Below are 25,647 nucleotides of genomic sequence, written 5' to 3' on the forward strand. Positions count from 1 at the left end.
GTCAAACACTCGAATTAATACCGAAGATGCAGTCGTGCCGATCACGATTCAATTTGGCAGTACGTTTTCCCACATTTCGTGAGATTATACGTAAGGAATCCATTCATAGAGGCGATATTCTAAAAAAAATCAGAAAATCGATAAATATTGTCGCCAAGTGGTTGAGATTCATCGTTCGAGCATCCTTAGCTTGAAACCGTTAAAATTCGATCGCAGATATATAATCTTGGAACAGAAGATAAAAGAAAAAATACTATACATACATCTCTACAACGATAATAGATTAACCTTTGCGAGTCAAAGAAGGAAACAATTATTCGCAAACAGGCGAAGCGAGACGAATAACATTTCTTCGTAGCTAATATGTTACAAAAAAAAAATCGTTAAAATTCGATCGCAGACATATACAATCTTCGAACAGAAAAAGAAAAAAGAAGAAATTACTATACATATAACTCCACACGAACGAACAGATTAACCTTTACGAGTGGAAAGAAGGGGGAGAAGGAAACAATTATTCCCAACTTGGTCTAGATGCAAAAGAGGCGAAAGAAAGAAAGAAATGCTCGGTTTCCTTCCTCGAATCACGACGAACAAAGCTGCTCGAAGCGAAAATGGCGCCTCCCTCGAACGAAGGAACCGGATTAAAGCACGGATCGCTTTTCCACGCTCAAAATCCAGGCCTTCGACGCAACGGCTACATTCTTCGAGCCAACAAACGAATTCCACCCGCCTTGTTTTCCACCCGCTGAATTCCGCGCTCGCAGTGACGCGATGTTGGATGCCTGCCCTCTCACAAAGCGTAGGCCAGGTATACCGTGTACACATATACACACACACACATATATATACGTATACAGGCCTGCTTGCACCCTCTCCCCCTCCTGAGTTGCGCCCCCTTCGTTTCACCCCTCGCATTTGCGAGAGACACGAGGCATAGAGGCACGTTACAACGCCGATAATGGGCGCGCTTTGCATGCTACCCGTTTTGCCAATGACACGCGATACGATAGGGAATCGATGTAATTAAAGCCGGCAAACCGGAGAAATTCGGTTGGAGGGGAGGGCAAAGTGCATACTGATCCCGATTCCGCTTCCGTCCGCGCGAAATTTGAACAAAGGATGGAAGCTCCAATTCGTTTCCAGTAGCAGATGCGCTCTCCCCTCCTCCCCCATTCCTTCATCTATTGCCTTGGCCATACTTGCCATTCACATTCGCCGATCCGAGTTGTAGTTTTCGAATACGCCAACTTCTTTTCGGAACAGCGATATTTTCCGATTCGCCGTTTCTTTCTGTCGGCACGTGACGCGAAAAGAAATATACTGGATAATTTCGGCAATTTGCCAGTCTCCGCGCGTGCCCAAAGTTTTTTTGGGGGAAGGAAATCGAATTGGATTTTTATTAAGCAACTTTTCCGCGTATTTTTCGTGGACCACGCGCGCCGAAAAAGAATCGGTGGAAGGGGAGGGAGGGATAATTCGTGCTTAACCAACTGTTCAAATTTCCATCGGCACGGGGGAAAAGTTGGAGATTTTTCACCAAACGACAGGAGGAAAACAAATTCTGAGGAGAGCAAGAGAGAGGGGACGATGACAAAGCACCAAGTCGGGGCAAAGTGTCCTCGATAAAAAGTCGCTTGGGGGGAAACTTGCCTTTTCGCATTATAAGCGAATCAGAATCCCTCCCCCTCCCCGAGGAAGATACTTACGAAAGTTGGTGAAGCGAAGCAACGAGTTGTTGCCAAGGCCTATCTATATACGTATATATATATATAGCGAGCAAATCAAATCGCGGTTATCGACGAGGCGGCCGAGATCAAACGAGAAATTAATTCGGAATACCGTTGATCCAGAATCCGGGCTTTCGTCGAAAAAGAAAAGAAAAGAAGCTTCTCCATCGTCGGAGAGAATCTTTCGGAGAGATACTTTCTTTTTTTCCCCCCCACGAAAAAGGAAAAAAAAATTAAGAGAAAAGAAAGGAAAGATACGACGGGGAAACGATGTTTCGCGCAATATTCAACAATAGCCCCTCTCCCCACCGATGAAAATATGTTGGCAATTAACGCCATGGTAAAGGGATTCTTTGAGGGGTGGTGAAAAATTAATTAAAATCTCGTTGGCTCGTAAAACCGAAAGGCGCGGTATCAAGGGTGGCCGAGAAACGGGACGGGACTCGTAACAAGGCTCCTCGACTTGGAAATAGCGGCGACAAATAGCAGCGTGAAGAGGGCGGGCAAGCGTCTTGGACGAGCTCCACTCTAAGGGAATGTCCTGTAAGAGGTAAATAGAAAAATGGAAGAGGATTCGTTGAATTATCGACGTATCGATTCGTGTCGATTCGTGCTGTGTGTGTGTGTTTGTAACGAATATAAGGAAAAGGGAATGCGCAATTCTGGGATCGGACACGCGGGATGAGAGCCTATCGGGTATCGAGATATTAGGTGGCAGAAACCAATTAACTGGAATATCGTTCCGAAAATTGTCTTTTACGATATTGGAAAATACGGAAATATACGTTGCATTATTAGCGGGATGGTCTTTGATAAATAATTGTTCGCTCGAATGACAAGTGGAATATCGAGTATTGATGCTCGAAATGTACAGGCGGATGCTGGCATCTTTATTTCTTTCTTTTTCTGAGAAACGAGGATGACCTTTCATTTTCCGACCATCGAATGTTTCCAATGTTTTTAAAATCATTGATATATAAGATCAAAGGTTAAAATTTTGAGGTTAAATATTATTCAAAATTGCTTTTAATAATTCGTAATATTTTTCGAAGGTGACCTTTAACGTTCTATTACGAATATCAATATATATTTCAAGGTCTGTGATAAAATAAATATTTCGAATGTCATTTTTACAAGTATTCCTTATCGGTACGGCATTTCGCTTAAAAAAAATTAAAAGTCACGTTCATTCCAAATGGAAAATATTGCAAATGTAAAAAAAAATTGATATATATATATATTATTATATCGAAACATTTTTTCCATTCTCGTTCTCTTCTAACGCTCCTAACATTTCCGGGGAAAATGCTAATGATCGAACAAATAACTCGTGCATTTAATCTAAATAAATAAGAAAGCGAGGGGAAAACAATTTTTACGCTAATTTATGAATGCATATCGGGGAAAAATCATTTATCCCGACCATCTATCCGAATCGTTGAGATTAAACCGTTGAGGGATGAGAAGAAAGAGTAGCGGTTGCTTTTTCCTCCTCCCCTTAATATTTCCCGTAAATACGTTTCAGCGATGTATCAGAAGATAAAAAAAAAAAAAAAGAAGAAGAAGAAAAAAAGATTTTAATCGGGCAATTACGTTCAGAGAAAGGTACGCTCGCTGAAAGAAAAATGATATCCCGATATTAATCGACGGCGTATCGAGCAGAAATGGATTTAAAACACGCTTCGTTTATCGATCCGTGCAATGATAATAACTTCATAAATTCCATTAAAAACCATTCTCTCTCTCTCTCTCTCTCTCTCTCTCTCTCTCTCTGTCGTTCGTCACGAATCGAAAGGCAACCCGTTGATTCTTGCCGGCGAGGAAACCCAGAAAAACATTTTCCATGGATGGGGACCATCCGTTGCGGTCACCCGTCTCACGGATTACGTCTCTCGATCCTCCCTGGTGCGGGAAATTTTTTTTAAAAAATCATGCCATGCCCAAAGGTTTGCGATTTTCAATAGAAAATCGACTCGTTTCGCAATTTCCATCGAAATCACCATTGTCCACCGATTCGTTGGTAATTGAATCGACGAGAAGAATATATTCCACGTTCATCCAAGATGCCATTATTGTCGTCATTTTTTTTTTTTTCGAACGAGATCGACAGATCTGAAATATTTCGTCCACGATCCGTGGACGATGAAGTTGCAATCGCTCGCGGATTTTATTTATTTGCGCGAAAATTTAGAAAAAAAGAATAGAAAAAAAAATCACGATACTCGGACTTGCTTTGCCATGCAAAATGGGCGCGAAGAATCGATAGAGAATCGATCCCAAATAAAATTGTCCATCACCGATTGAAGAAAAGATTGTTTTTCATCATCTTCAAGATGGCGTTATGAAATTGCTTAACAAGAGCGGAAATATTCGTCACGTCGCATGGAAAAAAATTTTTTAAAAATTTAAAAAAATCGCACAATGCAGAAAAACTTTATCGCGAGGACGAATCTCGAAATCCATCCCCATTGTCCTCCGATTCGATAACATAGCGGGGAGAATATTTTTCATACCTCCAAGATGCCATTGCGAACATTTTTCCTTTTTTCAACGAGATTTCAAATATTTCATCCATCATCGACCGCTAATTACCCGACATCATGGAATGATGAGATTTCAAGTTACAGAATGTAATCGGGATACGTTAATTGAAATTCTTGCCGGGCGAGCGATTAGTTGCCGAAAAAAAGGAAAAAAAGGAAAAAAAGATCTTGGCGGATCGCGAGAGCTCTTCGCCGATGGATGGAAATGGAATATTTCCACCTATATAACGTACGCGATAACGAGGCAAATGGCCAGGAAAATTTGTATCACCAGATACCGTATTGCTGGCCGGGAATGAAAAATGGCAACTAAAAATTCCACCTTCCCTCGTCTACATTCGCGCGCGTAACGATTATATTCGCCTGAAAAAAAAAAAAAAAAAAAAAGGGAAAATATTCGAATTATTTAACACGAAACGTACACCGTGTATCGATATTCCTGGTAACGAATTTTACCAGTGCCCCGTCGTTACACAATTTCGAGGTCACGTACGCAAAAAAGAAAATAAAAAAAAAAAACATTACAAAATTGATAAAAATATGAACATACGTACGAGAATATAATGATTATTATATTAAAACGTCGAGGTTATGCGATATACCCGGAATATTATTTCCTGGTAGTTGATAAGAGAGAGAGAGAGAAAGAGAGAGGTTTAAATTTTCGACTCACTCCATTGCGAGTGACAAGAAAGAGAAAAAAAATGGAATAAAAGTACCTTGAGAACGAACGTTTCACGCGACATTTTACATCATTCGTATATTCGTGCGTCGACCAACGAACGTATTGTACGTGCACGAGAGCGAGACGCAGAGAGGGCGAAAGGCGAACGGGGCGAATTTCATCAAACCTCCGCCCACGCGATTCGAGAGTTGATCCGATTCGCCTTTTTAACAAGTTTTCATCGACCTCGAGCGTTAATTTCGTTTTCGACAAGTACGACACTAAACATCCGCTGAATTGATCATCCAATCGGTTCCTATTCCTATGCCATTTGTATGTATGCCTCGTTGTCGCGCATCGCCTTTAACGCTCGAGCACGCCAGCCACATACATCGCATTTAACTCGCGTGCAAGCATTGCGAAATTATTCTCCTGTCCCTGGGCGAGAAAAAAAACCCCACTCTTCCTTCTTTTACCAATTGCGAATTGCAGAGGGAGGAAGATCGAAGAAGAAGAAAGATCGAATGAAATTATCCAGCGAACCCGCGAATTTCCGAGTAAAATCGGAAATAATCTCGGATAATCCCGCCCTTTCGCGCCACGCGAATTTCGAGGCCAAGTATTTTCGAGACCAGGTCTCGGTGGAAAGGGAAAGGGAAAGAGAGAAAAAATTTTTATATACGTACCCCAACAAGAGTCTGGTTTTATTCAAAAGGAGAGGGGATTTTTAGGATATCTGTTACACGTTGCGAGCTCGAGATCACCCTGCGTTCCAGGGATCGTACGTATTTCTGGATGAAAAAGGGAGAAGGGAGGAGATCGAAGCCTCTACATGTTTCGTATTATTCCCACGTTTTGAAGAATAGCTTATTCGTGATTCTCGACCGTGTAACGAGAAGCCACGTCACCGCTATATTTATTCCCTGGCGCAGGGAAGGGGAAGGGAGAGAGAGAGAGGAGACGGTTCAATTCATACCGAGAGTTGACGAATTACGGGATCGATAAATTTGTTCGAACTTGTTAAATTGGTGTCGTTGCGTACTTTCGAGATCAGACGTGCCTCGAATGTTAACGAGTGCCTCGATACCTCTTATTTAGAGACGTAAGAAACGTTTCGATTTATTAAAACGTGGAAAGAAATATTATTAATTCGGAGGCACATGTAAACGATTTGAAAGAAAAATTTGAACAAAGATCTTTAAGAAATTCACGAGAAACGAAAACGAGACAGCTTCAACTTCTCCAATAAAACACAAATGGACGAATAGAACGGAACAGAAACGAAAAAACGAAATTCGATAGCGAAAAGTTACAGAATCGTTAAATTTGCAAAATTCATCCATTCTCGAGTAAAGAGAGAGAGAGAAAAATCGAGATATTTACAATTTGGAAAAAACGGCTGGTTCCTGGTGGGCGACTGCGTCGAGCCGAGACATGGATATCGAGTAAACAATAACGATATTGTCGGTTTTCAATCCCCCGCGGACCTGCCGCCTACAATCTCCACAACCTCGGCATTGTCTCGTTAATTAAACGGATAAGCCGTCGAGACGAGGACGAGGACGGAATCCCTGGATGTCGGCTCGCAACGCCGATCGCACCGAACTTGACGCGAGCGAAACTCGCGCCCCACAAAGCGTCGGAAACGTTTGACGGGGTTGACGGACGTAGCCGGAGATAACGAAGTTGCCACGTTCGAGTGACATCGTGGAAGGGTGGAAGGGGCCGAGAAAGAGGAATAAATGGATGGGCGAAAAAAAAGAAATACGAATTTCGAACCTCTTCGTTGATGAAATTCCAGGATAATTTTTAAGGAAGCGTCCAATCACGATCCATCTTCTGTTCGTAACTCATTTCCATTTTTCGATGCGAATTAATCGAAGAGGTTTAAATGTAAACAGGACTGATATACGCGTTTCTTTTTCAATATCGAGAGAGAGGCCTGTAATAAATCCGTATCAGTTTTCCAGGGAAAAGAGAAAGCTCTATCCGTTTCATGGAAAATATGTCGTCGCGTTTAACCATCGGGCTCCGGTGCGAAAAAAGGAACGGAAGGAAAATTACGCGCGTACGGAGAAATTCGATGAAACGGAAACACGTAGGAGTCGACGCGTTCGAATCGGTCCGTGGCGACACATCCCGCTACGAGAATTTCGAAAAACTCGAATAGGCTTTCCACGAAAGCGTGGAGAGCGAAAAAACGAGGGGAAAGTTTGTTCGAAACCGAGCCATGGTCCGAACGATTTGTTCCCTCAATTTTTTCCTTTTTCACGAGTCCTTTCACGAGCCTCGAAATATCTAGCAAATATCACGAAACCGAAAATTTTTTCCCCCCCTGTTAATTAAAAGCTACGTCGAAACGAAGAAACGTGTATCGTATAACACGGAGAAAGAAGAATCGTGGACAAATAAAAGGAATATCATCGAACGCAACGCGTGTACGAATTGGATTCCTTGATTCGGGTTAAAGTTTTAAAGGGTAAATTATCGCGAACCGCGATACCGTTGATGGAGGCAACGATATTAAATTTCATACGCACAAAGCCGTAGTAGCGCAGGGCCAAGTAAAGCCCGTTTAATTAAAACAGCGCCTTTCATCCTTGCGCGATTTTACTGTCTCCTCGTCCGCGGCTCCCGTATTCCTTTACGAAGGGAAGAAACGGAAAAAAGTATTAAACAAGGGGAACGGTCCCGCCGTATTTATCGCCATGGAACGAGAACGATAATAGTTTTATACACTTTCTTATCTTGGCCGAATTAAGAAGAGATGTTTGGCGATGAGAGTGCGCCGGATAGGATTAAAAAGATAATCCTCCCCTTCCTTCCTCTTAGTTAAACTTCCATAGTTGCGCCTTGCCGGCTCAAAGGCGCAAGTGGTACAACTGGAAGACCAGGCGGACGAATATAGCCGGTCCTCTCTACTTTTTCCTCTTCTTTTCTCTCTTCCTTTTTTTCTTTTCCTTCCTCTTCTTTCGCTTCTTTCGCGCCGTTCAACCTCGGTCCTTGCACGCGAACCAGAAAAACCAGAAGTGGAATGGCACAAAATTGGAAGGAAAAAATGGGGGGAGAAGGGAAAGCGGAGAAAGGAGTCTCGCGGGACTCCGAAAGCGAAACCTCCGATCAATTTTTCACTCACCACCATTTCTACACACAATTCCGTTTGTCGAAAAAGTTGCCCTCGTGGCGATCTCGATCCATGGTTACATTTGCTCTTTCGCCTCTCATCGGCCACGACTCACTGCGTGAAAATAAAAATTGGAGAGGGTTGGGGACGATCGAAGAAACGGCGCGATTTGTGTTGATTCGGCGTAACTTAATTTCCACCGAATGATGATGAAAAAAATGGAATAGCGAGGAAAGCGGGCGGGGAGGCGCGAGGCATCCATTTAAAACCATCTCTCGGAGATGGCGGCTATCATCTTACCGGCCCGTTCGTTCTTGAATAATTCAATCGTCCAACTGTCGTCGGGTAAATGGGTCTCGAAAAGGTGTCTATCCATCCGTGAGGAAGAGCAAGTCGCGGCGCTCGTCCCGCGTCTCGTGAGAAATTAATTTATAAGCGAAATGGTCGCGGTAATTGAACATCAAAATGTCCATTAAAAACCCTCTGTGCATTCATAACGCAATTTTCCATGCTTTTACGAGAAGGCTTCACGCCTTTCGACGTAGGCTATCGCCTACCTTTTTGCGTCACAACAGCCGGCCCAGATTGTTAGTCATCCATAGCGTGAACGCGGAAACGCGCCACTAATAGACGCTAAATGCATTTAACTAATAGTTACGCGATCCCACGTTGGACCAGATTTCACTTCCATCCCCCCCTGCTACGAGAAGAGAATCTTCATCAATGCCGCGAGATTGCATTAAAATAGGATGGCGCCGTCGTAAAGGATACTCGTTTATCGCCTGCGAGCCTGATAACTAGCTGGCGCGCGCCATTTTGGCCGCGAGTTTCGCGTTTTAATCAAAGATTAATCGCCTCTCGTCCCGGGGAATGGATGGATGGATAGATGGACGAGAGCTTTATCGTCGCGATAAAATCATCTTTGAGACACGACTTTGATATCTAATATCTCGACTCGATCTGCTCTCGTTACACCCGTCGTCTCGAATTTTCCATTCGAACCAAACTTTGATATACTTTCGTTGCAAGTGACGAGGGTCGAAGGAGATTTTTTTTCGTCGCGATTTTGACACAGATCTCTCGCGGTGGACAAAGGGTTTAGGTCACGTCGTCGTCGTCGTCGGCCCAATTTCACCGGTAAATCGGCGCGTAAATACAGGGGAAACGAGTGTGTAATTCCGGCGAGAATACGTGGAAACGGCGTTGAAATCCTGGCGTCCACCCGGCTCGTTTCATCAATTTGGATATATATTTAGGTAAAATCAAGGGAAATAGAAGTAAAATGAATACACGAAGGAAAAAAACTTTCTTTTTCTTCTTCTTCTTTTTTTCTAATACATTTTTATACGAGATCGTTCTTCGTTTCTCGACGTTCGAGCGTCGAAAATAGTGTGAAGTTTTTTTCGGATTGGAACCGTTTCAAAGGGAGAATTGGTAGGCAAAGATTGAGCAACGAATCCGACACGGTAAATAATCGAAAAAAATTTCCATTTTCTTTGATTCGATCCTGTCGCTCGTGAAAGTGTTCGGTTTGTTCCATAAATAAATCGTGACTCCTGAATTCCTTGCCCTCAGACAATCTGACTTTACGACACCGTCTCTTTCTCCTAGCGTAATCGATCGCAACGATCCGCCTTCAATCTCCCTCTTCTCGACTAATAACGGATAATAACCGGATAATTCCTCGAGCTCCAACGAAATCAAAGAGTATCTCAGGATTCCTCCGTATCGATCGATCGATCAAACGACCTATTATATGTTATTTATCAAACCTTTACCTTGTAAAATTAAAACGAAACGTTCCATTTTATCGAGCGTATATTTGTACAATCAGTATCAAGGTCGATATCGATTCTCTCTGTAGGAGAGCTCGTTTTCTCCTTTTTTTCCTTTTTTTCGATAACGAACCATTTTGGTAACGAACGTTGGCGGAGAACAATTCCAATCCCTATCACGGGTCTACCAAGGTTGTACCTATCGACTGTCGCGACTATCCTGCGGGATACCGATTGATCGGAAGGTTAGCCGGCTAACTTTCGGCTGGAGAAAGTATCTATGAAAGTGAACGATCGAATGAAATCGATCAGAGGTTATATTTCCACGTATATACGTATATATAAACGAAAAATTGGAAAGAATTTTCCGTCTCGAGTTATTTCTTTTCGGGAAAATAGGATGAGAGGGGGGAAAAAATGGAATTTCTCTTCGATGAGAGATCTAAACTCTCCGATACAACTCCATAACGCAGGAAGAAGTGCAATCTCATAGCAATCTATATCGAATCAATGGTATCGCGCGAGATATTGGAAGGGAGGGGGAGAGAAAAATAGGTTGTTCGTGTAGTAACAATGTTCGACGGGTGATGAACCGATCGGAAACGAAGTTTATTAGCTGGGAATAAGAGCAATGTATAGGAGATTCCCCCGAGGAAGATGTTTAATCGAAGACCGGGAGAAAGAAGGCGGGCTACTTGACGCTGCGCGAAATAATTGGCCCACTTTCCCATTCTCTTTTTTCTTCCCCTTCCCCCCACCCCCTCCCTCCTTCCACTCCCCCTCTTTAATAACAGGGGAGGAACGATAGCGGCTTTCATTCGAAAATGTAAAATCTCCCAATGGGAACGATATTTTTGCCGGGAATAATTTGCCTCCCTTAATAGAGGCATTCGTGATTCATTCCGGGGAAGAATCGTTGCGCCGGACTCTTCAGGCCGTTCCTCGCGGATTTTATCCCGTGCGTAATTAAAAATATTTCAAGGAGTTGTTTCGAAACAATTATTATTATTATTATTATTATTACTATTGTTATCGTACGCTTTCGATCGACGAAATCTGATTTTTAAGCTCTCCGTTGGTGAGGGGATATAATCCGCTCATTGGAAATCCTAGTAGTCCGATGTTTGGCGAGACAAATTATTTGGAATCGAATTGGACGAAAGAAATGTATGGCGACAAAGAGGGGAAGTTAGTTCGAATTTTTCTAAAAAAAGAAAAAAATAGAAAAACTGATTCCAATCACCTACGGATTTAAATCGTAAATTTCTACGAATTTTATTGCATCTCGGAAGAAGAAATTCGTAGGTCAATTAATTTCTTCAAAGTACATTCGAAACTATGCGATCTACGATCTACGTGAGGATTACGATGACGTCGATCTGTTATCATACACGTTATAGACAAAGTTAAACGTACGAGAGATTTTTAAGATTTTTCCCTTACTTGTATTGTATCGTTTGACAGAAGATATACGGTCAAATCACTCAAACGAACTCACAAAAGCTTGGCATCGAGTCACAAGTATGCATTTTCGAGAATACTACCGTCGATCTAAGACAGATAGGAAGAAAGAAAGTGGAAAAAGCGAGTGAGGAAAGGAACTGTCAACATCTCGAACGGATGGGGGTTGTTCGCGAAAGAAGGCAAGGCCAAAGACGAAGGCAAATGGAGAAGGATCGGCGAAACTAGCAGGGGGAGGGGGGAGATAAAGGACGGGAGAACGAGTGTTGCAGAGGGAGAGAACAGCGAGCTTTACGCCCGAGAGGTTGTGACCACAAGTTCGAGTACATTATGCAACGACAATCTAGTCCACTTCTATGGGTGCATTTTGCGGAGCTGGGCGGGGATAAGGTACGGCGTGGCTCGTGCCTTTCCTCCAACGAATCCTGACGTCCAGATTTAGTCCTCTGTGCTCGTGAGATACCGTAATGCCCCTTCGTATCCTGCTAACGGTACAATTTAATCCCTGGTATGGACCGGAGACCGTATTTCTTGCGACCGCCTTCCCTCTTTCTTCCCGCGTCGCGCGTGATTTTTCCACCCAAAATAACGGGCCCGGATTTATGAAATCTGTTGCCCAATAATTGCCGCATCGTCGATTATTCTTACTTTCTTTTTTCAATCGGCGCTGCTTTTTTCCAAATTGCAAACTTATCTACAAATGTATCGCTATTATCGGTTTGTAAATTTTTATCGTTCCAACGTGTACAGGTTTTTTCCTCGTTTCCTAATTTTTTTCTCGTGTATAAAATATTTAAATAAAATATACGAATAGAAAATATAAAAAATATATAAAATATTTCTCCCGTATGAAATATATAAAATTCTTGTGGAAAGAGAAAGAGAAATCGTTGATCGAAATTCAAGTCGCGTTTCCAGAAAATCGGAATGCAAATCTGGAAAGAAAGGCGCGTGGAAATGGAGCACACTCGGAGCGTGAACTTATTCGAGAGAGGGTAATTAGTAACTTTTCCAATCGGGACGTGTCCGTGGAAAGCGAAACAGATAAGGATTTCATCCTCGGCGTCAGACACGAGACAATCATCCATCCTCGTACACATGCCAGTTATCTATGTGCACCGGCGGTATGCATCTTAAGTATGTGCAACTAGGCACGCGGCAGATTAATCCGACTGGTAATTTTCCATCCCGCGAATGAGTTTCGAAACTCGGCACATGTTACAACCGCACAGTATGCGTGTATTTCGCAGCTCCCGAAATTCGAGTTCATCTTTCCCGTGTTTATCTTTCGACCAAGAGACGGAGAGCATCGTGTGAGCCATGCCGCGCAGCAACGAATTTTCCAATTTTCTTTCGTAAATGATATCCCTCGTGTCACGTGATGCACTTCCAATGCGAAGATTCGACATAATTTTGAAAGACAGATTCGCATTCGTTCTTCGATATATTCTTCCTTCGACCGATTCGCACATGGAACTTTTCCACGCGGGAAATGTTGAGTATCGTTGAGAAATGTTGAAAGGAAAATCTCGTGGAAGGAATGCCGATTGGTATTTGTCGAATTTATTAATCTGTATCTAAACTTGGATGCATCAAGAATCCAAAGAATTCTAACTAATTACGATTCGTTTAATTTATAAATTCGAGTAAGATTGAGATAATAATCTATGCGAATATATAATATAATATAACAAGACATATTATAGATATATTAACATCATATAAAAATAATTAATAGTTTCGAAAGTATTTCACCTCTTAGATTCGAATATTCAAACTGCACAAATTGCTCTTCTACGAGCGTACACTCTACGTAGCCAACAAAGCGTATCTTCTCGCTTCAACTTTAAGCCGAGGAATGAGCGAACACCGAGAAACTATCTCGAAACGGCAACACTGCTCGCACGGGCGAGTGCCTTGGTAACATTATTTATCGCGAAATAAAGATCCAGGTGGAGTTGTGTCGGAGAAAAGTAGCGGGTAGAATATGCATGATCGGATCTAGTGCGTAGGCAGCGTCTAAAAAGAGGCGGAAGGAAAGATTCTTCTTCGGAAAGATAACGCCATTTGCAACAATTCAAACACGCGTCTCGGACGGATCCTCTAACCGTACGTCACGCGCCGTATACAAGCGCCGTGTACGCCGCTACGAGTTATGCACACGCGGCCACGATTTATTCGATCGGTCGCGGTTAAGGGAAACGGTTTTAAAGCGGCTTATTCGCCTTCGCGGCGAACGGGCGAATATGGAACTGGGAAGGGGAACGAAACGATTCGAACCGCGACCGACCCCTTCACGGATCCCTCCATCTCCGTACCAACGAATTAAACATTTTTCACGGCGAATCTAGACGAGGAGATTATATATCGGCGAAACAATAACCACGAATAATTGGACGATGCAACCAATATCAATGCATTAATGCAAATGCCCGGTACGTTATATTATATTAAAGTTCGTAATGCGGGGTAATTTCGTTACTCTCGTTACACCCGCCCATAATGGATATAGAAAGGGCGCGTAATTTAATTACCCTTAGCACCGACGGCCACTGTAAAATTTTAGTTCTCCGTTTCGCCCGGAATGAAATTCAACCCGCGGCGAGACAAGGGGGTGAGGAGGGGGGAGAGAGATGATGATATCCTCGAAAAAGAATTAAAAAAAAAAAAAAAAAAAAAAAGGAAAAACTTTCCCCCTCGGTCGACTTATTACCGGAATGTAACATCAGCCGGCCAGCGTACCTTCCGGCCCCCGGAAGAAATTACAAAGTCAAATGTGCACCGCGTTGTGTCGCGTAATAGTTTTTTTTCTCTCTCTCTATTCGCGAATGATATACACACGTGAATTATCGCGTATAATAGGATTTTGAAGGATCGTGGCCGTTGTTAATCCTTCACCTATATATGAATATATATATGAATATATATATATATATATATACGAGGGTCGGAAGCCAAAGATTTAACTTGACATCGATGATAATCTTTAAAGCCCCGTCGGTTGACAGCTTTGCCCGTCTCGAGTAATGAATTATTATTACTGTTATTATCATCATCATCATTATTATTATTATTAATATTATTATTATGCCCCTTGATCCCGTGATTTTCGAGGTATATTTATTAAAACGATTCATCGCCTCTCGTAATTGGCACATTTTGAATTCCATCTTTCTCTCTCTCTCTCTCTCTCTCTCTCTCTCTTTATTTCGAATATTTATGGTTCGTCCAACGGTATGGATTTTTTTCCGACCAGGTTCGGAGGGAGGGGATAAATTAATTCAGACTCGAACGTTATCAATTAATAAAACGGATACATAGGTTATTAACGCGTGGTGGATATCACCGTGATCTAGGTCAAACGAAATATTTCTCTAACTGTTTCCGTTATTGGTTAACAACGCGATGGTAAATTATCCGGATACACGATGATATTTTCGTGTAGAAAAAAGAGCGACTTCTCCCTCTCAATTTATTTCGAGCAAAGATATCGGTATCCCTCCCCCAACGTCACGAGTGGCCACCTTGTTACCACTGTTTCGATCGACCCAGATTGCGAATTTACCGAATTAGCGATATAGGTCGGCCGAATTATACTCGTGGTCGTTTTAAACGGTTATTCCTGTCAAAAGTGTATATTTCGCGGCCTTTCCTTTCGCCAGCCTTTCGCCGATTTTTAAAAAGCGGAGCGTATAAGTGCGTACGCGTATATGTGTATGTTATACGTATACGTATCCAGGTCAGATTCGTTCGCGTTTAACTTTCACGGGTTAATTTTCAAAATCGGGATAAAATATTCGAAACTGTGACTGTGACGCGTGGATGAAATTACCTCGAATTCGAAATTCATCACCGAATCCCGAGTTAGCCAATCCCCGATCCCGCGAATTGAAAAAGAATTTAACGCAATTTGCACGAAAGCTGCTTATCCCAAACGGAATCACGGATAATTTCATACATTTTTTATCTCTCCTTTGTCCGTTCCTTCTTCGACAATGTTATATGGAAATTGAAACGGTATCCCCGATTCGTTTGAAGTGTCGTTTCTTTCCTTTTTTTCGAGAGAGAGAGAGAGAGATAATTAATAAGAAGAGAAACGATTAGGAGAAGAAAAAGGGCGGAGAGGAGACGTTCGATACCGCGAAAGGTCACGGCTTTCTCGACAAATGGCGTCCTTGCAACTCGACGGGCTCGAATCGGTATCTCGGTGTAGGACAGGCCAAGAACATTACAGGAGGCATTCGTGGAGCTTTCCACCGACTACAGTCCCTCCCGAGGACTATATCGGAGGGAGGATTGCCGCGTAGACACGTGAAAATACGCGAGCCGGTCCAGATGCAACTTGGAATCCTGCCCGAAACTTTTCCATTGTTTCCCCCCGAGATTCAGCCGGCCGCGCCTTATGTAGGATAGAAATTTTATTTTTCTTCGGCCGACCGACAAACCCACACCCGGCCAAACGTGATCAATAATTGAACAACCCGTTTAAAGAAGAAACCTCTTCTCGCGGAAGACACGAAATTTTCCTTCCACCGATTCTGTTTCTCGAGCGTGCCATGAGATGAAATTAATCAGGACACATTTGCCATATTTGTTATGGAGAGTAGAGTTCGATCCTCTTCTTTTTTTCTTTTTTTCGATAAAACTTATCGACCACGACGAGAAACTCGACAGGGAAAATCGATAGGATCTTCCGTCCAGGAGTGACGCGAAGATATTTCATCCGCGGGAGGGAGAAAAGATTGGGCCGATTAAATATCGAACAACAACGATGACCCAATTTCGAGAAAGATTAATAGGCTTATGGACAGAAGAGAGTCCGACCTCTCCTCCTTCGCCAGATTAAAAGCAAATAGGCAAATATGGACAGATCGATCGTCGGCCGGACAGCCGCCTCTTCCAACCATCCCCCAAATCTACCTTTTTCCTCTTTTTCTCTTTCGAGAAAAAATCCGCCATAAAATATATTCCAGAGATGTACGGAGATTGGCAAAAGGAAAAGAGAAAAAAGAATAAGGAAAGATATGCACATACTCGTCCCGATAAATATCGAGAAATCTTGTGATATTCGGGATGTGGAACTTGTCCCGATCGTGGACAATTAACGAAATCGGTGAAATGGTGGATCGACGGGAGGTTTAATCTTTCGCGTGGGACCAATCCGTGTTATCGAGATATAAGCATAATCGGGGGCGAGGGCGATATACGAGGATGGCCTGTATTCCAAACTGATAATCGACGATACGCCGTGGCTGGTCGATAATCAAAGGGCTTGGCTGTCCGCGTTCCATGTCGACGACACGAATCGCGTGAAATTGCGTGTACGAAATACGTCGTGCAGATGGAACGGGCGTGAAAAAAGGGGGAAGGAGGTGTCCTCCCTCGTTTCGTTTCGAAAGGAGCGAAGAATCGAGAAGAGGAAACGAAGGGAGATGGAAAAAAGAGAAATCGGACCACGACTGCGCCAAACATTGCGCATAATTTGAAATAAAAATTCGAGGGTAGATTTTGGCAGGAATCAGCGGATGGGGATGATAACTTTGTTTTTATGGATAATTTTAAGAACAATTGAACAGTGAGCAGTTTCTGCGCGAGAATCTCTTTATCTTCTATGAGAAGAAAGATTATTATCCAGAAAAAGCTCGCCTCGATCGCGATCGTTTTCAACATTTGTCAGAGATAAAACTCCTACACATAAGGACGAGCTAACGATAATTTCAAGTCTCGTTCTTTTCTCTGTTAATTAACGATTAAATAAAACATCGAAATTCTCTAGGGAAAAACGAGAGGGAATTGATTTTTAGCGATCAATTCCCAAAAGAAAAAGAAACGACCATTTATCCTACGTGTGAAGGTCTTCGTGTTGAAGCGCGGAGTAAAAAAAAAGTACGTTCAAGGCTTTTGTACTAAAGAGACGCGTGGTTTATATTAACCACGGTTTGAAAAAAGAAACTACGTCAACGCGAGATGTGAAGTAGCGCGGTAAGCGAAAAAAAAAAATGAAATATATACGAATAAAAGCATCAAAATGAAAGTTTAAAGCGCGCGCAAACACGGTGGAATGCAACCGAGCTATACGCTCGTTATATTTCACGAAAAAGGAAAAAAATCCGCGAGATTCGTTTCGCGAGATAAAGGAAAAAATTTTAAAAACGGATAAAAGGGATCGGCATCGAGGAAGGCTGAAAGGGACTCGAGTCTGAAATAGAAATAGAACGGGAGGGAGGGAAAAAAGGAAATTAACGAAATGGATCGGGCTAAAGGGTTTCGTTCAAAACATTCGCCATTGCATCCCGACCGATCGATATCGAGGTAAGTTACGAGCGTCTTGTAATATATGTTTCCCGGAGCTTTCGTTTGTCCCCCTTCGCCGGTCCCACCCTTTTTCTTTTCATCCTGCACAGTTCCAGGCCGGCGCACCACCACGACCTACCCTCAACTTCGCCCAAGTCCGAAATTATCATCGCGACCTCTCAAAGCCTTGCCAAAATTACTTAGCGATTCACGGATCCGTAAGTCCAGACTGCTCGAAATTAGTTTCAACCGAAAACCTTCCTCCTTCCCATTAGGGGTATGCACGCTTCCCAATTCGTTAAGAGGAAACTGTCGTTCCCCACTTCATCCTCACTCGACGACTCGTCCTTCGAACCTTCAAACGTCACTTTCTCTCGTTCACCTCTCGGCCGTCCATCTCTTCGCACTTTTCTTCTAAATTTTCTAACTCGAGAGAAGATATCATTGCTAACGTAAAATTTCAATTGGAATGGTAAACGAGTCGATGCTTGTTTCGAGGAAAAAAAATTTTTAAAAGAAGAAATTTCTCAACGATTCGTTTCTAACGTGAATCCTTCCTTCTCTTTCGTCGTAATTATCGTAATCGTGATTCTGTTATTTTTCACGTATACGGGCGCATCGAACCGTTCCGTTTAACGAGCACGCCGTATTTCAATTCGAAAATATTCGTCGACGTATCGACGATTTGTTTCATATAGCCGTGCTCCCTTCGTAAATTTTCGAAACATCGGACCCGTGAAACGTGATTTAAACGCAATCCGATATTCACGATTGCCTGGTTAACCAGCTAGAATGTTTGGATTGAAAAATTAGTAGTGACGGGCCGTGTTTGGTCAGCCAAGAAATGGACGAGATCAATCGGGTATTGGTTCCCATTGACCGAGTTAAAAAGAATCGTGTTATCGATACATCGATTCGAATATAATCGGCCGTTACGAAAAATATCGCGACATACCTTTCTATTTCGAACGATACGTCCCATGGAATATTAAACGTGATCGACGTTCTCACTTGGTGATATCCGTGTCACCTAGATACCTAGTTATACGAATATTTTAAAAATAAACCGAACACGATTATTCTTCCGCCGATTCGCCGATATCGAACCGTTCTGAAAATATGAACGTACAAAAGAGGAACATTTCGATCCCGAAATATCGTGAAAAATGCAACGTGTCGAATTTTGGTCCAAGATGTAAGATCGGCAACAACGTTCCCGGCAAAATGTAAATTAAGGGCAGTAAGATAGCGTTGGAAGGAAGCGATGAAACGGAAAGAAGAGTCGGTTTACAAGCGATTTATAGATCAGAAGGGGGGTCGATTGGACGGCGCCTCGACGCCGAGGAACGGCGCCAGAGCAGGCGGAGGAGTATCGATTCGGTTCGATTGCCGAAAAATGGTAATGCGGTCGGGCGAGACTTTACCCAAGGAAGGACGTCTCAATTTCGATGCTACGTGCCGTAAGAATGCGAAACGAGGCCACTCGACGCGAGCAGACAGAATTTTCTTAAAGCCGCGAGAGAAGAGGTTGAACGTGTACGAGCTTAAATTTCACACTCAAAAGAACAGGGAAATCCCTTGCTGATAGAGGGAAAATCTAACTCGTCGTGTTCGAGCGCCTCTTCCCGACGATGCAATCTAAACAAACTGCGTTTCACCTTTCTCAATTTTGAATTTTATTATCCTAAACCTATAAATTCTCGCCCGGGAATAAGAAATCCTTTTTCTCGCGGAGAAAAAAGTAAAAGATGGCCGGCCGAGGCGAAGATTTTCGAAAGTATTTCCCGCCGTGGGAAATACCGGAAATATCGTCCCATCGAGATGGGATGACGTTTCCATGATCCGTGGATCCACGACAACCGAACAAGAACGAGTCGACCATTGACGCTTTTGGAAAGGAAACACGTTTGACGATCGTGAAGGGTAAGAGAGACGCAGCGTGACAGACGTCTGTGATTCATTGCGACGGAGTTAAGCCTACTCGCATAATCAGACAGCGACGTATCACTTCTGTCATTAATTACGAGGGCGTGCAATATACATTTATCAAGTTAAATGGTTAGAGAGGTACAGAGATTGGGTTGGCAGAGACGTATAGTTGGCAAATAATTGTGACAACGACGAATCGAACTGTCTAACAAGCGTAAAGTTAAGTTGACAGAGTAATAATGCCACTTGACGAAAAGAAATTAATTTTCGAGTTAAGATAACTTCCCGAAGTTTCGGGAAATTTCGAGCAATGAAATTTCAAATTCGCGTCGCATTCTAAGAGGAGCAACAACGATCGCCAACAACAAATAGGTTGTCGAGTAATTCGTACACCAAGTTTCGAGCTTTAAATATCACTTAAACTTGACAAACTCGAATTTACACATTGAAAATTTTACCGAAGACGTTGAAAATCTTACTCTCCTTTCGAACGGATACATTTCCTTAAATACGGTAATAAATGAGAAAAAACTTTTATTACGATTAAATTACGGAAGACGAATTACGAATAATTTATTAGAAGGCATTTTATTTTCGCTCGCACGAGGAAAATAATATATTTTAACCTTTTAAAATACCATAAAAACGGACAATAAAACGAAAAATGGTTAAAACGAAACGATCGTAGGTTGCTCTTCGATCTTTTCTTATTCTCCTAACCTCTTAAACGCGAAACGATTTGCGTCCCTTCGTGCATTCATTCGTGTCTCTGGTTTCCGTCAATTTAACGGCGACCAAATAAAATTTGTTCACCCCGTTGAAAGCTACGTAAGTACTCGAGAAGGATTTGGTTCTTGAATTAGAAATCGACTTAAATGGATTATTCTCTAAAACACACTTTCCGAACAACGAACGACGCGCTCTCGATACACTTTCCATCAAGCTGCATACATCACAGAAATAGTTCCCTTTAACTGCCATTCAATTTAAGACCCGCCGAAGTTACATTTCCCTAATGGAACTTGGTTTACCCGATAACGATACGGAAAATGATAACACCGTGTTAACATGACATTCAAATTAGATCTGAAACGCAATTGCTACGATAATATCTATGTTGTAAAGTTGATCGCAAATATTACATCGTATTTCCTCCAATATTATCTCCTAAAATGCACGAAAAAAAATATTATACTGTTATCGTTTGCATTCCATTTCATTTAACGGATTGTTTACGAATCAGAGATACGCGTGCAGTTTCCGATTGCGTAGCAACAAAATACATCGAGGTAAAATACGAGAGTTCGTAGAGGTTAAGTAAAGCGTAGATATGGGAGAGGAAGCGATAACGACGTGGTAAAGCGTTTCCGCGGGGAAATCGCGTGGAGACTTTGACGACGGGTACACCATACACACGACCACGAGAAAGTGGAAAGCCACGAGCGTCGACGACTTAGGCAACTCAAGATCGATGAGAGAGACCTGCAGCGGCCTAACCCTTGCGTTTTATCGAACCGTGGAACACGTACCTCTCGCAACCAACGACCACGAAAAAGAGAGAGCAGGAAAATACGCGATACGCCGCGGCTGACGGAGAACGACAATCTACGCGCGATATACCGTGAACATAGCCGCGCTCGACTTGACGCGACTTCGACGTGTTCGAAATCTTTCGATATCGCACGCGGGTTTCTTCCTCGTTATCCCCTCCCTCCCACCATTGAAATTCATATTACGAGCGTTTCGACCTAATACGACGCGTCAGACGAAAACAAATATCGCGTGTTGTTATACCGGGAAGGTTAGGATACGTGTATACAAATACCATACATCGCTTTTTACGCGAGAAACAACGCGTAAAAAGAAAGAGGAAGAAGAAAGAAAACATACACAAGAGAAGGGACGCGTTAAACATTGGAAACGTGACAACGGCGGTGATCTCATCGAAACGATGCGATGCGCAAATTGTACTCGATAAGTAAAAAGATATTATATCGCGACTCACCTGTTATCTCTGATCACTCCTCGATGAAGGATGAAGTCGAAGTACAACCGGAGCTGGCTCGAAAAACAGTGTACGAGGACCACCGGCGAGGACGAACGACAACGTCCGTGCGAGTCTCACGTTTAGACTACGTGCGTCTCTCCGGTCGTCGGTGGCGGTGACAGTGGTGGTGGTGGTGGCGATAGTGGCGGCAGCGGCGTCGGCGTCGACGGCGTCGCCAGCGGTGGTGGTAATGGTGGTGGTGGTGTGTAGTGGTGGTGGTAGTTGCTTTCTGTTCTCCAAGCGGGAAAAAGAAGGGAGGAGAGGAAGAGAAAGACGGGGAAAGACCGATGTGATCGAAGTCTCGTGGCAAACGGTCGTAGACTGAGTGAACCCGAGTTCCAACTGAGCGGCTGAGTTGCTCTAGCGGCGACGCTGGCGCCGCACTGCGGAGGGTTACCGAATTACCATCGATCCATCGAAAATGGTATGATGTAAGCTCGCAAACGAGCGCGAAGAGGAGCGAAGGGGAGAAGGGCTGACACACACCGACGGAGGGTGCACGACCAACGGAGAACCCTACCGTCAGGGATTCGAGAGGAAAAGGGAGAGGGAGAGCGACGAGTCGAGTCGAGAAGAGGGCGGGGCGTACGCCGTACCACACGTTTCTATCTCTATGACTATATACCTATGCTTTCTTCTTCTTCCTTTTTACCCTTTCCTTTCCTTCTTTCTCCTCTGTCCCGCGCCTCCTTCTTTATCCCTTATTTACTATTCTTTCTTTTCCTCTATATACGAATGTCACTCGGTATTCGTATATATTCGTATATATTTTTCCGTACTTCGATATTTACTCTCTATACCGTTCGAATCTCTTTCGCGTTTATTCGATTAATTTTTTACGCTTTCCTCTGCTTGCACGATAAACAAAATCCTTCCCCTCTAACTATCCTTCAATTGTCGTATCTTATTAATAATCTTTTTCCATCATTTTCCCTTATTATCTTCCTTCGTATCTTCGTTTTCCTTCCTTTTATATAATATAATCGCCAATTTTATTATTATCCTTGTTATCTAATTAAACGTTCTTTGACGTTATTTTTAAGGCTACACCTTATACCAGGTATGTATCATCAGCTTTCAAACTATCGACAGAGCCTCCCCGTTAGATGCATCCCCCGAAAACTTCGCTCGCGCAAAATTGCAAAAAAAGCCGGGATATAGGTCGAAGGATGATGAGAATTTAGGCAACGCTTTTGCATCTCTCTCTCTCTCCGCCGTGAGCCAAAATGAGATATTTCATCGTTATAATAAACGCGTTATCCTTAAAGCTGTGTATAAATCGTCGGATGGAAATGGAACGATATCTCTTATAACTTATCCCGATACGTATTTTACGGAATCGATAAAAGAAGCATGTCGGCATGTCGCGGTTATTTCGCTCATCTAACCCTCCTCCCTTCCCGCTCCTCCTCTGCCGATACCTAATACGAAGACATGCTTCGTTTGCAGTTCGCAACGATCGAACTTCCCGTGGTACGCAGCGACAATAAAAGACATTCGCATATATCGCCTTGGGATCCATTAAGTAAACGCAACTTTTCCACGAGTGTGTGTGTGTGTCGTGTACATACATAGGCAAACGTTTTTTTAGCCGAGAACGCTGTGTCTGTGGAAAAATGTAAATCTGGGTCAACGTTATTCCGAATAGAAAACTGACAGAGAAATGAAAACGGGTATATATGGGTAAAAGTTAGCGCAATATTTTTTTAAGGCCGGCTCTCGAGTCTAGTTGTTGCTTGTAACGTAACGAAAACACGGAAACGTTGTCGCGCTAACGTAACGTAACACACGGCTTTCGTCTCCGTTTCCTTTTATTTTTTATTTCTCCTCCTCCCCTCCTCCCTCCCTCTCTCTCTCTCTCTCTCCTGAAAATACATAAACTCGTATAAATAAACTCGTTAACTCGATAAAACTCGACGTCGTCGAAGAAAGTGTAATGTCGTGACATTATCGTTGAAAAATTTTACGACTGTCTGGAATACCTGTTCGGTGCAGAAACTGTTGGGCGCGTAGGATGGTAACGGGGTTGATTTAGTGGAGCTTTGTCACGCGGATGCCGGATGAATCCGACGGGTGATCCGACGTTAGATCGATGGCCCTCGAAGGTGAGGCAAACGGAGTGCTCGGAGGGGGAGGAGTGGAGCAAAGGAATTCATCGACGAGGAAATTTAGAGGCGGACGAAAGGAAATGCAACAAGTCGAAACGTTGCTCCTCGCTGCGTATCGCGATTTTAATTATAATTGCGGACGAACGGGATCGAGGACGATATGCCAAATTGGCCGCGAGCAAGTTTGTCGAGGCAAAATACATATATATATATATACACATATATACACGTTGGAGTTTGCTGGAAGGTAAAGTGACCGTGCGGATAAAATTAAACGTGTCAGTAACAGCGTAAACAACTGGATAAGGGAACGTCAGATGCATCTTGGAAACGGTAGAAATCCTTACGCGAAACCATGAAACGAGAGGGGGGAGAGGGGCCCGCCTCGTGACAGGGAAGCCGGAAATTACGTAATTTCCTTAGATTCTGCCAGCAACGTTTTACACGTTCGCCCCCTCCCTCCTTGGAATATCGAATTTCTAATCGAATCAATAATTACGAGATATCAAAGGAAAGGAAGAAACTGGAGGGAAAAAGGGGGGAAAAAACGCTTCTTTTTCTTCCCCGGCACGATTCTCGTTGCAGAGAGGGAGAGCGTGCAACGTTTTCCTCTTTTCTCGACCGTCTCTCTCTCTCTCTCTCGCCTTTGTCCTTTGCGCGGGGAAAAGAAGAAAAGGAAAAAAAAACCGTTGAGAAGTGGAATGAAACAGCGGCGATTCATAACATTTTTACGTAGACGAAGAGATAGAGAGAGAGAGAGAGAAAGAGAGAGCTTCTTTTTTCGAAAGAAAACATTCCGTTTGCCCGCAATTCTGGTTTTTTAATTACTTCTGGAAACTAGAGTTAAACTTTTATTCCGCGCGATAATAATCGGAATAAAATAAAAATCTAGCTTGACGGTGAAAAGAAGGAAGAGAGAGGAAAAGAAGAGAGGAAAAGAAAGGAAGGAAGGAAGAAAGAAAGAAAGAAAGAAAGACGAGACGTTGTATCGCGTTGGCATGTGCGTATGGATTCTCGGTGTTCCTCGGATGCCCGCCAGACTTTGGTTCCAAGAGATGCTGCTGGAATCACATCCCGGGACTGGCGAAGTGCAAATCCATGTTAGTGGTATAATGCTCCGCTATAAGTCTCGGAATTATGTGGATCGTGATAAGCGTGTCGAAAAGCGGGAAAACGCACGATTATCTTTCGGAGAATTCAACGTTGAATTATGCCATCTCGTTCGCGATTTTTAACGGGTGTCTTTTCGCGTTTCTTTTTAACGGATAACCTTTCTTCGAGAGAAAGAGCGAAACAAGGAGGGACTGGCGTGGCTGAATCCACGCTAACGAGTTATATACACCTTTCGTTATTTATAACGAAAAATATTGCGCCACGATGATGAAATAAAAATTCCAAAAAAAAATTTCCGCGAAGCGCAAAAAAATTTGAACAAGCGTATATGTATATATATATATTCCAGCTCTATGGAACGAGATTCGAAAGGAAAATGTACGCGAGGGGAATTAATCGCGATGGTGGAAAATTAGAGTAAACGAAACCGCGAATCAAACGAGATACTTTTCCGAGATCCGACGTGGCTGCCGGTACGTGTGCACTAAACATATCCCCTTTAAACATAGTTCAAAGTGAGCGGTAATTTATTGATCCGCGCGACGTGTTCAATCCGCTTTCAGAGATTAAGCAAAGGTTCACGTAACAAAGAGGTTAACGGGCGGCTCTCTTTGTTCTCCGCCTTTCCTATTTTCGCTATTTCTCGGCCACGCTCCCGCCTTTTCCCCTCGAACATCTTCTCTCTTTCTTTCTTTCTTTCCGGCCCAAACGATTTTGCCGAGAGGGTTTCGCACCTGTGTGGCGTCGAGCCGCCTCTCCTCCTCAGAGACCGATCGACGGGCTATGCAAACGGGGGCGTAGTAAGTAAATTGTAAACATCCTTTGACTATCGAGTGTAAGGAACGAAATTCAACTGCGA

The 25,647-nt window shown here is 43.1% G+C and overlaps 1 protein-coding gene across 5 annotated transcripts in view; it reads right to left on the bottom strand.

Moving 5' to 3' along the window:
* LOC108002290 (complexin) overlaps positions 1 to 22,106 on the bottom strand; it is a 215,973-nt gene extending 193,867 nt beyond the window's left edge. For 2 of the 5 annotated variants that reach the window (XM_062085855.1, XM_062085853.1), the window contains exon 1: positions 21,526 to 22,106. The gene's annotated coding sequence lies outside the window, so the exon portion shown is untranslated. Of the gene's footprint in view, positions 1 to 8,073; positions 8,171 to 21,525 lie in introns of those variants that run through there. The other 3 variants (XM_017063883.3, XM_062085852.1, XM_062085857.1) reach the window with 3 other exon arrangements.
* Between the last annotated feature and the right edge of the window lie 3,541 nt (positions 22,107 to 25,647).

Source organism: Apis cerana, linkage group LG15, assembly GCF_029169275.1.
Source record: "Apis cerana isolate GH-2021 linkage group LG15, AcerK_1.0, whole genome shotgun sequence".
Taxonomy (NCBI): domain Eukaryota; kingdom Metazoa; phylum Arthropoda; class Insecta; order Hymenoptera; family Apidae; genus Apis; species Apis cerana.